We start from the raw sequence: 13282 nt of genomic DNA, 5'->3' as shown, positions 1-13282 counted from the left end.
CAAGTAACATTTGCGCCACACCAGTGCCAGGCAATGACCATCTCCAACAAGAGAGAATCTAACCATCGGCCCTTTACATTCAATGTCATAACCATTGCTGAATCCCCCACTATCAACATCCTGGGGGTTACTGTTGACCAGAAACTGAACTGGACTAGCCATATAAACATTGTGGCTACAAGAGCAAGTCAGAGGCTAGGAATCCTGTGACGAGTAACTCACCTCCTGACTCCCCAAAACCTGCCCACCATCTACAAGGCACAAGTCAGGAGTGTGATGAAATACTCTCCACTTGCCTGGATGAGTGCAGCTCCCACAACACTTAAGAAGCTTGACATGATCCAGGACAAAGCAGCCCCACTTGATTGGCACCACATCCACAAACATTCAATCCCTCCGCTACTGACAGTAGCAGCAGTGTGTACCATCTACAAGACGCACTGCAGGAATTCACCAAGGCTCCTTCGACAGCACCTTCCAAACCCACGACCACCACCATCTAGAAGGACAAGGGCAGCAGATAGATGGGAACACCACCACCTGGAAGTTCCCCTCCAAGCCACTCACCATCCTGACTTGAAAATATATCGGCCGTTCCGTCACTGTCGCTGGGTCAAAATCCTGGAACTCCCTAACCGCACTGTGGGTGTACTACACCACATGGACTGCAGCGGTTCAAGAAGGCAGCTCACCACCACCTTCTCAAGGGCAGTTAGGGATGGGCAATAAATGCTGACCCAGCCAGCGAAGCCCACATCCCGGGAAAAACTCAAAAAAAACACAAAGACCTGTGAAGTTCATGATGTTGTGCTTGGCATCAGCGTCTAACTGAAATTTCGTATTTACTCAATGCTTTCTGTTGTAGATGGGAAGGGGTTTAATTTAAAACAGTCCTGATTTCTCCACTCACTACCTGTCCGTAAACAGAATGGTGCTTTTTATGATTTTCAATTTCCTCCTTTATAATTGGTGGTGTATTTTCCCCGACCCTTCAGTTTGGAGTTATCCGATCCTCTATTAATAACCCCACAACAAACTCGAGATAGAGTAAAATCAGAGACTTAGTTCATTTCACACACACTCAAAATGTGGAAGTGGGTTGGCAATGTCCCCCACTTTTGCATTCATACAATAAATGAGGGGTAAGGGAAAGACAGAGATACAGGGCGAAGACCACAAAGAAGATAAGGTTTATGGTTTCACATGACTCCAGAGTCCAGAATCGAGAAGTCTAATGGTGTATTCTTTCAGAAGTTAGCAGGCTGAAACTGTTGCAGGGTGATCTGCTTTTCCAGAATCGATGACTTCCATGAGGCACATCGGGATGAATTAATCTTTTAGGCACAGATGCAGAAGTTCAGATGTTCCAGTGGAACACAATGTAGGTGAGGACCAGGAAACTTAAAACCTGGGCAGAGATCTTTGTTCCTACTTAATAGGTGGTAAATGGTAGACAGAGGCAGGCTGCTATACCCTGAAGCCCTGTTATCTCTTCTGAGGTTAAACAGTAACTGATAATAAAACCGAAAAGCTGTTTAATTAAAGCAAATCAAACAGCTCAAGTCTCAGTCATGCGATAAGGTGGTTTCAGTTCGAGCTATTCAGCTAACAAGGCCCCTTGTTAAAACCTATCATGTTTTGAGCAGGTAACTGTCAAACCATTGGCACAATGTTGGAAATGAGGAGTCACAAATTGCTCTACCTTTGTCCATAGCTGGCTTGTGCAGACGTCTCATCTACTATCTTTTGTGTTGGCTTGGCTGGAATGTTTATACAATGAAAGGAGTGTTACATTCCAGGGATTTGATGTGCTAACCTTTGTTCATTTTTAAACTGCTCAGAAACTTCCAGAACTACCATTGTCTGGTCAGTGGGGAGCATTTTATCAGTCCAGCCATTTGTCTATTTAAAGAGAAACAGAATTTAAAGAAGAGAATATGGAAGAGAAACAAATTTATTCTAGACTGTTTCCTTCTTTGTGCTGACTTGGTGGATCATCTCTTTCTGCAGTCACTATTCCCATGGACACAAATCACTTTTGATCCTGAGACTTGACCATGCCAAACTGTTCTAGGGTGTAAGTGATTTGACAGAACCATCATGTGACATCACTCCAGCAACCATTTTTATAGGCTTGCTTTCCTTCTTTCCAGTAAAACATTTGCCTGCAAAGTGAGTAAGCTTCTTCTTCCCCATTCTGCACAGGCTCCACAACATTCATATCCAGCACGCTGATCTCGATCTTTCTGCTAGCAGTTCTGTAAATAGCTCTTCCTTTTCTCCATTGTCTTGTGTTTGGGAGGCCTGGGCTGCCTCTCTGCATAGATGAAAACCTCAACAGTTCTCCCGTCAATACTCTTCAGCTGATGATTGACCATTTCAGAGCTTCAGTACTGGCCCATAGTTTTCTTGAGAGTAAGTTTATGTTCGCTCAGCAGACATGCTCTTGTAGTATCTCTGCTCCTAAGACAATCCTATCTCTGATTGAATCATTCTTCAGTTGCTCAAACTCACAAGGTTCAGTTAGGCATTTCAATCCAGCCCCATACTGACCAATGTTGTTTGACCCTTCCTGAACTCTACTGTTAAACACGTGGCACTCACATTAGAAGAGGGTTCAAAGTGCATCTTCATGGTCTCCAAAATTTCATGGGCATGGCACCCGCCTGCTATGCAGTGTAGAGAAGTGGACCTGGAGCTCCGACTGGACTGGACCTGGATCTGGGGCTCAGACTGGACTGGACCTGGTTCTGGGGCTCAGATTGGATTGGACCTGAATCTGGGGCTCCGACTGGACTGGACCTGGATCTGGGGCTCAGACTGGACTGGACCTGGATCTGGGGCTCAGACTGGATTGGACCTGGATCTGGGGCTCAGACTGGATTGGACCTGGATCTGAGGCTCAGACTGGATTGGACCTGGATCTGGGGCTCAGACTGGATTGGACCTGGATCTGGGGCTCAGACTGGAGTGGTCCTGGATCTGGGGCTCAGACTGGTTTGGACCTGGGTCTGGGGCTCAGACTGATTTGGACCTGGATCTGGGGCTCAGACTGGAGTGGACCTGGATCTGGGGCTCAGACTGGATTGGACCGGGGTCTGGAGCTCAGACTGGATTGGACCTGGATCTGGGGCTCAGACTGGATTGGACCTGGATCTGGGGCTCAGACTGGATTGGACCTGGATCTGAGGCTCAGACTGGATTGGACCTGGATCTGGGGCTCAGACTGGATTGGACCTGGATCTGGGGCTCAGACTGGAGTGGTCCTGGATCTGGGGCTCAGACTGGTTTGGACCTGGGTCTGGGGCTCAGACTGATTTGGACCTGGATCTGGGGCTCAGACTGGAGTGGACCTGGATCTGGGGCTCAGACTGGATTGGACCGGGGTCTGGAGCTCAGACTGGATTGGACCTGGATCTGGGGCTCAGTCTGGAGTGGGCCTGGATCTGGGGCTCAAACTGGACTGAGCCTGGCTCTGGGGCTGAGACTGAACTGGATCTGGGTCTGGGGTTCAGACTGGACTGGACCTGGATCTGGGGCTCAGACTGGAGTGGACCTGGATCTGGAGCTCAAACTGGACTGAGCCTGGCTCTGGGGCTGAGACTGAACTGGATCTGGGTCTGGGGTTCAGACTCGACTGGACCTGGATCTGGGGCTCAGACTGAACTGGTTCTGGATCCGGGGCTCAGACTGGACTGGTTCTGGATCCGGGGCTCAGACTGGACTGGACCTGGGACCCGGGGCTCGTACTGGGCTGAAACTGGGCTTGTGGCTACAGTTTAAGCTCAGACTGAGACTTGGACTGCAGCTGCTGAGCCTGGCGTTCATGTGAGATGCACAAACCCAGGCCCACTGAGGGAGCTGCTCAGATTCTTGCTCAGGCAGAGTGTAACATTCTTATTTGCTCCTGTGTTGGGCTGAGTGAAGTCCCAGTGAATAATTTATTCTGAAAACTTGTCACTCTGGATCCTTAATCTTGCTGGAGGGTGAGATTCACACTGGGAACAAAGCAGCACTCCCAGTAACTGCGTCAGTGCCATGGAAACAGGCACAGGAGCTGACTCCACCCTGCCTGAGAGCAGGGCCAGGCCTATAGCACCATCGCCCACAGACAGGCCACTGCTCCTGTGTGGAACCCTGCACCCTGACAACCTCTGCACACCCTGGCAGTCAGTCCCTGGGAAATGCTTCAGGGGATGATGGAGAGTCTCGGGAGGTGGGAGCAGCATGGGCCTGTTAGAGGCCACAGTTATAACAGCAAAACAAATCAAAGAAAGAATCCTCAGCTGGAGTTGTTTATTTGAAAGAGACTTACATTTTTAAACTGTTTAAAATATCTCCGGCACGCAATCAGCACTTGTAGACTGAGCACGTGAGCAAGCTGCCTGTGAACAACTGACAGGGAGAACGAGAAAGAGAAGGAGAGAGAGAGAGAGCAAGGCACCTCACATACCCGGGGACATATTTTTTTCATTAATGGGACCATCGACTTCACTCATTGTGAACCTCCTGTGAAAATTCCCTGGTGGAAGACTACGGAGGGAAACCTCACCAAGTACCAAGTGCCGAAAAGGTGGGTGCTAAGATCTGAAAGGGGCCCAGGGAGGCACGATGTGGCATGAGGTGGAGGAGGATGGTCGAGGGGAAGATGAGTGATGAAGGGGAGATGGGGGTCAATGGGGAGACATGAAAATGAGGGAGAGAGAGGAGGGAAGCAGGGAAGAGAGAGGGAGAAAAACATGGAGAGATAGAGGGAGAGAGAGAGAGAGAGAGAGAGAGATGGAGACAGAGAATAGACAGAGGCTGAGAGAACAAAGTGAGACTGTCAGGGAGACAGAGAGCAAAGTATGCCAGAGACAAAAGATAGAGGGACAGACAGACAAAGACAGAGAGAGAGATGGAAAAATAGACAGAGGGAAAAGCGAGACAGAGGCAAAAGGAGAGACAGAGATACTGAGTGAGAGACATAAACAAAGAGGGAGAGAGAGAGAGACTGAGACAGGGAGACACAGAAATGAAAGAAGAGTCAGGGAAAAGTTAATGAGATAGAGAGACAGAGGATGACAGAGAGGAGAGACTAACAGAGGAACAGGCAGACAGGGAGAGAGAGAGATAGAGACAGATGGAGAGACACGTGTGGGAGTTAGAGAGAAACAGAGAATCAAAGAAGAAAGAAAGAACCAGTGAGAGAGAGCAGGAGAGAGAGATGACAAAGAGAGAGATAGACAAAGAAAGACACACAGAGTGGAATGTAGATGGACAGGGATAGATTGAGGAGGTGGAGAAAGAGATTGGATCTTCCTGGCCCTGTGGAGACAGGGTTGGAGTTTGGGTGTGGGGAGGGCGGGGGTGGGGACTGAGAATAGGGAGGAACAGCAACAGGAAGGCTCCCTGACCCATTCCTGCCTCCAGGAGGAATTCCCAGAACTGGCTGGAAACGTGGTCAGCTGCTTGGCCCATGGGGGTGGGCAGCCGATTAGACCAGTTAAACGCATTTTGTGATGATACTGGTCTTGTCCCAGTTTAATGGCGGCCGGCCAGGGGCTTGTGCCAGAGGCTCCCTGTCTCTAGGACCATGGGGATGAAAGGCCATGGCCTCGTTCATGAATAGTCCAGCAAACAGGTTTCCCCTCCACCCTGATAGTCATACTGGCTTCAGGCCCCTTTAATTCGGTACTTGCACACAGGCAGTTGAGAGTACCTCCATGTTGAAGCACCCTTGTGGTCTTGTGTCTGTCTCAGCAAAACCCTCCTCTTTAGGTGGGAGTGCTGGTGTGACATCGTTGCAGGCCCTCTGATTGGGCCGGCAGCATCAGGAGCCCACCGACTGTCGTCAATTGAATGGCGAGCACAGGGGCGGCCACCTCTCAGAAGGTTCTGCTGGAGGATGCGCTGAAAAGATGGGCGGCCTCAGGAATCTGCTATGGGCCCAAAGTCAGGCTCCTGACACCCTGTGGGAAATCCAGCCCAGAGAGAGAGATAGAGAGATCAAGACAGAAAAGCAGAAAGAATGAGAGCAAAGAGAGAAGGAAAGAGAGATAGAGGCAGAGAGAGACAGAGCGGGAGAAAAGTAGAGCCAGAGGAAAAAAGGGTTAGAGAGAAGCAGAAAGAGAGAGAGAGAGACAGAGACACAGAGGGAGATAGAGAGACCGATGGAGAGACAGATGGAGGGATATAGGGAAAAAGAGAGAGAGAGACATAGAAAGAAAAAGAGATGGAGAGAGGCAGAGACAGAGAGACAGAGGGAGAGAGGGAAAGAGGGAGAGAGAGAGAGTCAGAGAGAAAAAGAGATGAGTGTTATGACACAGCTGATGGTGAATGCTGAATTGTTTAACTCCCAAAGGGAAACTTGAAACAACTGCCACAAATTGTTTTGCAATTTGTATAAATTTCGAGGTGTGTGCCTTGAATTCAGTAGTAATAAGACCACCAAATCTTATAGATTTTACCAAACTAGATTAAACATTTATTTGTAAGAGAAATGATTTTTAAACACAAATTACTACTATGATAACTTCTAAATCCCCTAATCAATCTAACTCCCAGTTACACTTTCATCAAGGCAATGGTAAGGCACATAGATTTTAAAAGACCCAGGTAAAGAAACATGATACCCTGAACAAGTCGAATTCAAAGTGGGTTTTCTTAACTTCAGTCCATGGAGACAGCAGCTTGAGGTATAGATGTTGAAGGTTTTTTTCAAACTTATAAGATCTTAAAATTCCTTCCCTTACACACAGTCTTCTCTCCTTTATACCTATCTTCCTCTTTGAATAGAAATGCCCATTGTTTCACTATGTCTTTGGACTTTATCTTCCTGATAATAAAAACTTCTCATAGCACTAAGCTTTACCAGTAGACTTTGGGAAAAATAAACACACTGGGCGGAATTTTCCTAAATTTGCACTGAGTGCAGCAGTGGGCGGGTAAAACAACGGCAGGTTTTCACACTGTATTGTCCCTCATTATTTATGCTATCCCGCGAAACACACCGTTTCCATGGCGAGCGGGCTCTCATTCATCCTCCCTCCAATACCCTGTTGTTGCATCACACCGGCCGTCATGTTTAAAAGGCAGCTTCCAGCACACCGCTCATTGCTACCAGCTCACCAACGCTGCCTGGGAGACATGGCCAGCAAAGGAAAAAGACTGCAGTCCCCTCCAGTTTAATGACGGGTCCCTTAAGCATCTGCTGGATGCTGTGCAGGCCTGCTGGGATATCCTGTACCCCAGCTCTGGCCGCAGGATGGGCTGATATGTAACCAATCCAGCTTGGGAGGCGGTGGCAGCAGTGGTCAGCGCCAATGCTTTTCAGAAGAGGACAACCATGCTGTGCCACAAGAGGTTGAATGATCTCCTCCATTCCGCCAGGGTAAGTCACTCTTTTCATCACTCTCAACTCACACACACTCACAAACCCATCACACATCCACAGGGCCCACACTCACTGCCAGTGCAAGGGACATCACCATTCACTCTCTCACACACACCTTCATTGTCCTTATCCCGTCCATGGGACCACTCACCACCCACACAGGCCAGGCATACTTATCAACTCCAACAACTTATCGACACCAATACCCATCTAGGACCCTCCACCCCTGCCTGTCCCTCCGTCCCTACCCCATCTTCCAATCCCAGCCCCGGCTGTGTATTCACTATACCCCCTAACCTTCCCCTCTCCGACGCTGAATGTTCAGTGCTCAGCAAAGGACTTAGTTTCATACCCTTACGCCCTCATCTCAATGAATTTCGGGCTCGGCACGATGCTGAACTCTTCTTCCGCCACCTTCGTCTCCGTGCTCACTTCTTTGGGCAGGAGTCCTCTCCCCGTTCAACGGATCCTTTTACCCACCTCCAATATTCTCCCTCCACCTGGACCCCTCCATCTGGATTCTTACCTTCTCTTGATCTTTTCATTGAGAACTGTCGGCGTGACATTAGTCGTCTCAATTTCTCTGCTCCTCTCACCCATTCTAACCTGTCTCTCTCTGAACTTACTGCACTCCATTCTCTCAGGTCCAACCCTAACATTGTCATCAAACCCGCTGACAAGGGTGATGCTGTTGTTGTCTGGCGCACTGACCTCTAACTCGCAGAGGCTGAGCGTCAACTCGCAGACACTTCCTCCTACCTCTCCCTGGACCATGACCCCACCACTGAACATCAAGCCATTGTTTCCAGGACTGTCACTGACCTCATCTCCTCTGGAGATCTTCCTTTCACAGCTTCCAACCTGATAGTCACTCAACCTCGGACGGCCCGCTTCTACCTCCTTCCCAAAATCCACAAACAGGACTGTCCCGGCAGACTGATCGTGTCAGCCTGTTCCTGCCCCACGGAACTCATTTCTCGTTATCTTGACTCCCTTCTCTCTCCCCTTGTCCAGTCCCTTCCCATCTACATCCGTGATTCCTCTGACACCTTACGTCACATCAACAATTTCCAGTTCCCTGGCCCCAACAGCTTCCTCTTCACCATGGACGTCCAATCGCTCTACACCTCCATCCCCCACCAGGATGGTCTGAGGGCTCTCAGCTTCTTCCTCGAACAGAGGCCCGAACAATCCCCATCCACCACTACTCTCCTCCGTCTGGCTGAACTTGTTCTCACACTGAACAATTTCTCCTTTAACTCTTCTCACTTCCTCCAAATAAAAGGTGTGGCTATGGGTACCTGCATGGGCCCCAGCTATGCCTGTCTCTTTATGGGGTATGTGGAACATTCCTTGTACCAGTCCTACTCCTGCCTCCTCCCACAACTCTTTCTCTGGTACATCGAGGATTACTTCGGTGCTGCTTCATGCTCTCGTCTGGACCTGGAAAAATTTATTAATTTTGCTTCCAATCTCCACCCCTCCATCATTTTCACATGGTCCATCTCTGACACTTCCCTTCCCTTTCTTGACCTCTCTGTCTCAATTTCTGGTGATAGACTGTCCACCAATATCCATTACAAGCCTACCGACTCCCACAGCTACCTCGACTACAGATCCTCACACCCCGCTTCCTGTAAGGACTCCATCCCATTCTCTCAGTTCCTTCGCCTCCGTCGCATCTGTTCTGATGATGCTACCTTCAAAAACAGTTCCTCTGACATGTCCTCCTTCCTTAACCAAGGTTTTCCACCCACGGTCGTTGACAGGGCCCTCAACCGTGTCCAGCCCATCTCCCGCGCATCCGCTCTCACGCCTTCTCCTCCCTCCCAGAAACATGATAGGGTCCCCCTTGTCCTCACTTATCACCCCACCAGCCTCCACATTCAAAGGATCATCCTCCGCCATTTCTGCCAACTCCAGCATGATGCCACCACCAAACACATTTTCCCTTCACCCCCCGTGGCGACATTCCGTAGGGATTATTCCCTCCATGACACCCTGGTCCACTCCTCCATCACCCCCTACTCCTCAACCCCCACCTATGGCACCTCCCCATGCCCACGCAGAAGATGCAACACCTGTCCCTTCACTTCCTCTCTCCTCACCGTCCAAGGGCCCAAACACTCCTTTCAGGTGAAGCAGCATTTCACTTGCATTTCCCCCAACTTAGTCTACTGCATTCGTTGCTCCCAATGCAGTTTCCTCTACATTGGAGAGACCAAACGCAGACTGGGCGACCGCTTTGCAGAACACCTTCGGTCTGTCCGCAAGAATGACCCAGACCTCCCTGTCGCTTGCCATTTTAACACTCCACCCTGCTCTCTTGCCCACATGTCTGTCCTTGGCTTGCTGCATTGTTCCAGTGAAGCCCAACGCAAACTGGAGGAACAGCACCTCATCTTCCGACTAGGCACTTTACAGCCTTCCGGGCTGAATATTGAGTTCAACAACTTTAGATCTTGAACTCCCTCCTCCATCCCCACCGCCTTTCCGTTTCTTCCCCCTCCCTTTTGTTTTTCCAATAATTTATATAGATTTTTCTTTTCCCAGCTATTTCCATTATTTTTAAATCTATACCTTTTATGCCCTTTTAGACTTATGCCCCACCCCCACTAGAGCTATCTGTACCTTGCGTGTCCTGCTAGCCATTCTTAATTAGCACATTCTTTTATATCACCACCTTCAACACCTCTTTGATCCTTTTGTCTGTGACATCTTTTGATTATCTGCTCCTATCACTGCTTGCTTGTCCCTACAACCACCACCCCCCCAACTTCTCCCCCCACTCCCCACCCCCCAACCTTAAACCAGCTTATATTTCACCCCTCTCCTATTTTTACTTAGTTCTGTTGAAGGGTCATGAGGACTCGAAACATCAACTTTGTTCTTCTTCGCCGATGCTGCCAGACCTGCTGAGTTTTTCCAGGTAATTCTGTTTTTGTTTTGGATTTCCAGCATCCGCAGTTTTTTTGTTTTTATACTTATCATCTGGCCTGGCAGGCGTCCCGCTTACACTTTCTCCTTCTCTACTCATGAAGGACAGCCTGGCATGCAACAAGAGGGAGAGGTCGCAGACTGGTGGCGGAATGCCCAACATCAAGGTCCTCACGGACTTGAAAACAGAGCCATGCAGCTGGCTGGAGATGACCAGGACCGGTCCTTTGCTGGCGGTGAGATCAGCTCTGCTCTACCAAGTGAGGATCCAGCAGAGCAACATCCATCAGACAACCATGCCGTGAGTGATGTGTCCTCTTTCGCAGGCCACTGCCATGCACTAATTATCTCCCCTTGCTTTCACAGGCACATCTGCCAAAGAGCCGACAGAGTCCATGACCCAGGGCCTCCAATCAAGCTCCGAAGAAACCTATGAGGGGGAATCTGAAGGCACCCTCCCTGAAGTCCCATCACAGCGCTCACCCACACCCTCCACCAGTGCAGAGACACACACCTCGGTGGGCCTAGATCTAGAATAGGCACGGGACCACAATCTGGTGAGCACAGTGCACTTTCTGATCCACAGCAGGCAGAGGCAGGGATTTCGAGATCCCCAGCACTTGGAGGGCTGCTGGAGGCCAGGAACCTGTTGAGTCCAAGTCAGATGACGAGCCTCTGGACTCGGTCATACCTCAGTTGCTGGAGCTGCAAAGCCAAGCTCGGGAACATCAGGAAGGGATGTCCACTGCACTCCTCAGATTGCAAGGCACGATGGAGGAGTCCGTCCGCCTTCAGGCTGAGGTGATAGCATTGCAACGCACCAAGGTCAACACTGGCAGGACAGTGGCCGCCATGGAGACTTTGGTCCAGGACATCCCTCCCGCACTGATGCGCTGAGGACATAGTTGGCCTCCAAAAGTGTGTACGCAAGAGGGGTGCCAGGCAGCTTGATCTCACTCCAGCTCCCCCTTCTGCTCATGGAGTCAGTTAGGGGCCCTCAGGCACCCATAGGGAGGAGGATCAGCAGGTGCACACTCCAGGGCCATCCACCCAGGTGACTCTGGGAGTGACCGGCCCATCCGACTCCTCTCTTCCTTGACCCCAGCAGCCCCAGCTTCACAGGCCGAGAAGGGTGCCACTGCCACACAGCAGGGCCTGGAAAACAGGCCGGAGCCCTCCAAGTCTTGGCCCTCCAGAGGACTAAAGTCATCACAGACAAGGTGTCACAGTCAGCAGGCTGCCTCCACCTCCGCTCTGGATGTCCGGGGAGCACCAAGACACAGTGGCAGGGTTAGGACAGTTAAGGAGAATTAGTTTCACAGCCTGGGCACAGGTATTGTCAACAAACTCCTAAGAATGTCTCCCTGCCTGTGGCTCTTTGTTCTGATGAACAGTGTTTGTGTCACTCAGATGTGAAACCTTTCTGCACATGATAAAGGCAGGTGTCTCAGTCCAGGGCCTCTTCCCTGTGCTTTGTGCAGCCTTCAGACCACAGTCCAGCCTCACACTCCCTGGAAACATTACTGATGCCTGCACCTCGGCAGTGCTGGTCATTGCTGCCAGAATGTAGTGGGCAGGTGCCACAGAGTTCCCTCATTCTCTCCGTGTGCTCTCAGCACCTTTAAGGTGGGGCTGGTCCCCATCACACCAGCACCTGTGACCAGTGATGCTGTGCACCAGCTCCTGAAGGGCTGAGGTGCTGAAGGCGGACACAGCATCAGATGTGTCTAAAGTTTCATGGCTGCGTCTCTGAGGCGACCCTGATCACGGGGCGCAAGCGAGCTGCCCTCGGCCAGACAGGAGTCAGACATTCTCAGAGGCTATGTGAAGATCTATGGAGTGTCCTCACTGCATGTTGTCATCATCCTCCTGTAATCGAGCAACTATTAGGGCCTCCACTGCATCTCCATGACAGGAGCATTCTCACAGAGGGTATTGGCGCTGAGATAAGCCAGACTGGAGTCAAACATTCACAACTACGATGTGGGGATCTGTGGGGACACCTCACAGCATGTCATCATCATCCTCCATAAATCTGGCAGCTATGAGGGCCTCCAGAGCGCGCCTGCCTTGTTTAGTCAGTGCGAGAGCCTCATATCTGTCATCATCACCATAGAACCATAGAACACTACAGCACAGAAAACAGGCCATTCAGCCCTTCTAGTCTGTGCTGAAATATTATTCCGCTAGTCCCATTGACCTGCACCTAGTCCATAACACTCCAGACCTCTCCCATCCATGTATCTATCCAATTTATTCTTAAAACTTAAGAGTGAGCCCGCATTTACCACATCAGATGGCAGCTCGTTCCACACTCTCACCACTCTCTGAGTGAAGCAGTTCCCCCTGATGTTCCCCCTAAACCTTTCCTCTTTCACCCTAAAGCCATGTCCTCTCGTGTTTATCTCTCCTAATCTAAGTGCAAGGAGCCCACTCACATTTACTGTCTATACCCCTCATAATTTTGTAAAGTTCTATCAAATCTCCGCTCATACTTCTACGCTCCAAGAAATAAAGTCCTAACCTGTTTAATCTTTCCCTGTAACTCAACTCCTTAACACCCGGCAACATCCTAGTAAATCTTCTCTGTACTCTCTCAATCTTACTGATATCCTTCCTGTAGTTAGGCGACCAGAACTGCACACAATATTCCAAAGCTGGCCTCACCAATGTCTTATACAACCTCACCATAACATCCCAACTCCTATACTCAATACTTTGATTAATGAAGGCCAGTATGTCAAAAGCTTTCTTTACAACCCTGTCTACCTGTAACGCCACTTTCAGGGAATTATGTATCTGAACTCCCAGATCCCTTTGTTCCTCCACACTCCTCAGTGCCCTACCATTTACTGTATATGTCCTACCTTGGTTTGTCCTTCCAAAATGCAACACCTCACACTTATCCGCATTAAATTCCATCTGCCATTTTCTAGTCCATTTTTCCAGTTGGTCCAGATCCCTCTGCAA

The 13282-nt window shown here is 49.9% G+C and overlaps 1 protein-coding gene across 1 annotated transcript in view; it reads left to right on the top strand.

Moving 5' to 3' along the window:
- Nucleotides 1-4175: 4175 nt before the first annotated feature.
- Nucleotides 4176-13282, top strand: part of LOC144683655 (neurotrophin-7-like) — a 45543-nt gene continuing 36436 nt past the window's right edge. Inside the window, exon 1 of the mRNA XM_078546906.1 lies at nt 4176-4573. The gene's annotated coding sequence lies outside the window, so the exon portion shown is untranslated. The remainder of the gene's footprint in view (nt 4574-13282) is intronic.

The sequence above is a fragment of the Cetorhinus maximus genome, chromosome 8, assembly GCF_964194155.1.
Source record: "Cetorhinus maximus chromosome 8, sCetMax3.hap1.1, whole genome shotgun sequence".
NCBI lineage: Eukaryota > Metazoa > Chordata > Chondrichthyes > Lamniformes > Cetorhinidae > Cetorhinus > Cetorhinus maximus.
Note: the sequence above shows the minus strand (reverse complement) of the source record. Positions and strands in the feature narration are given on the sequence as shown.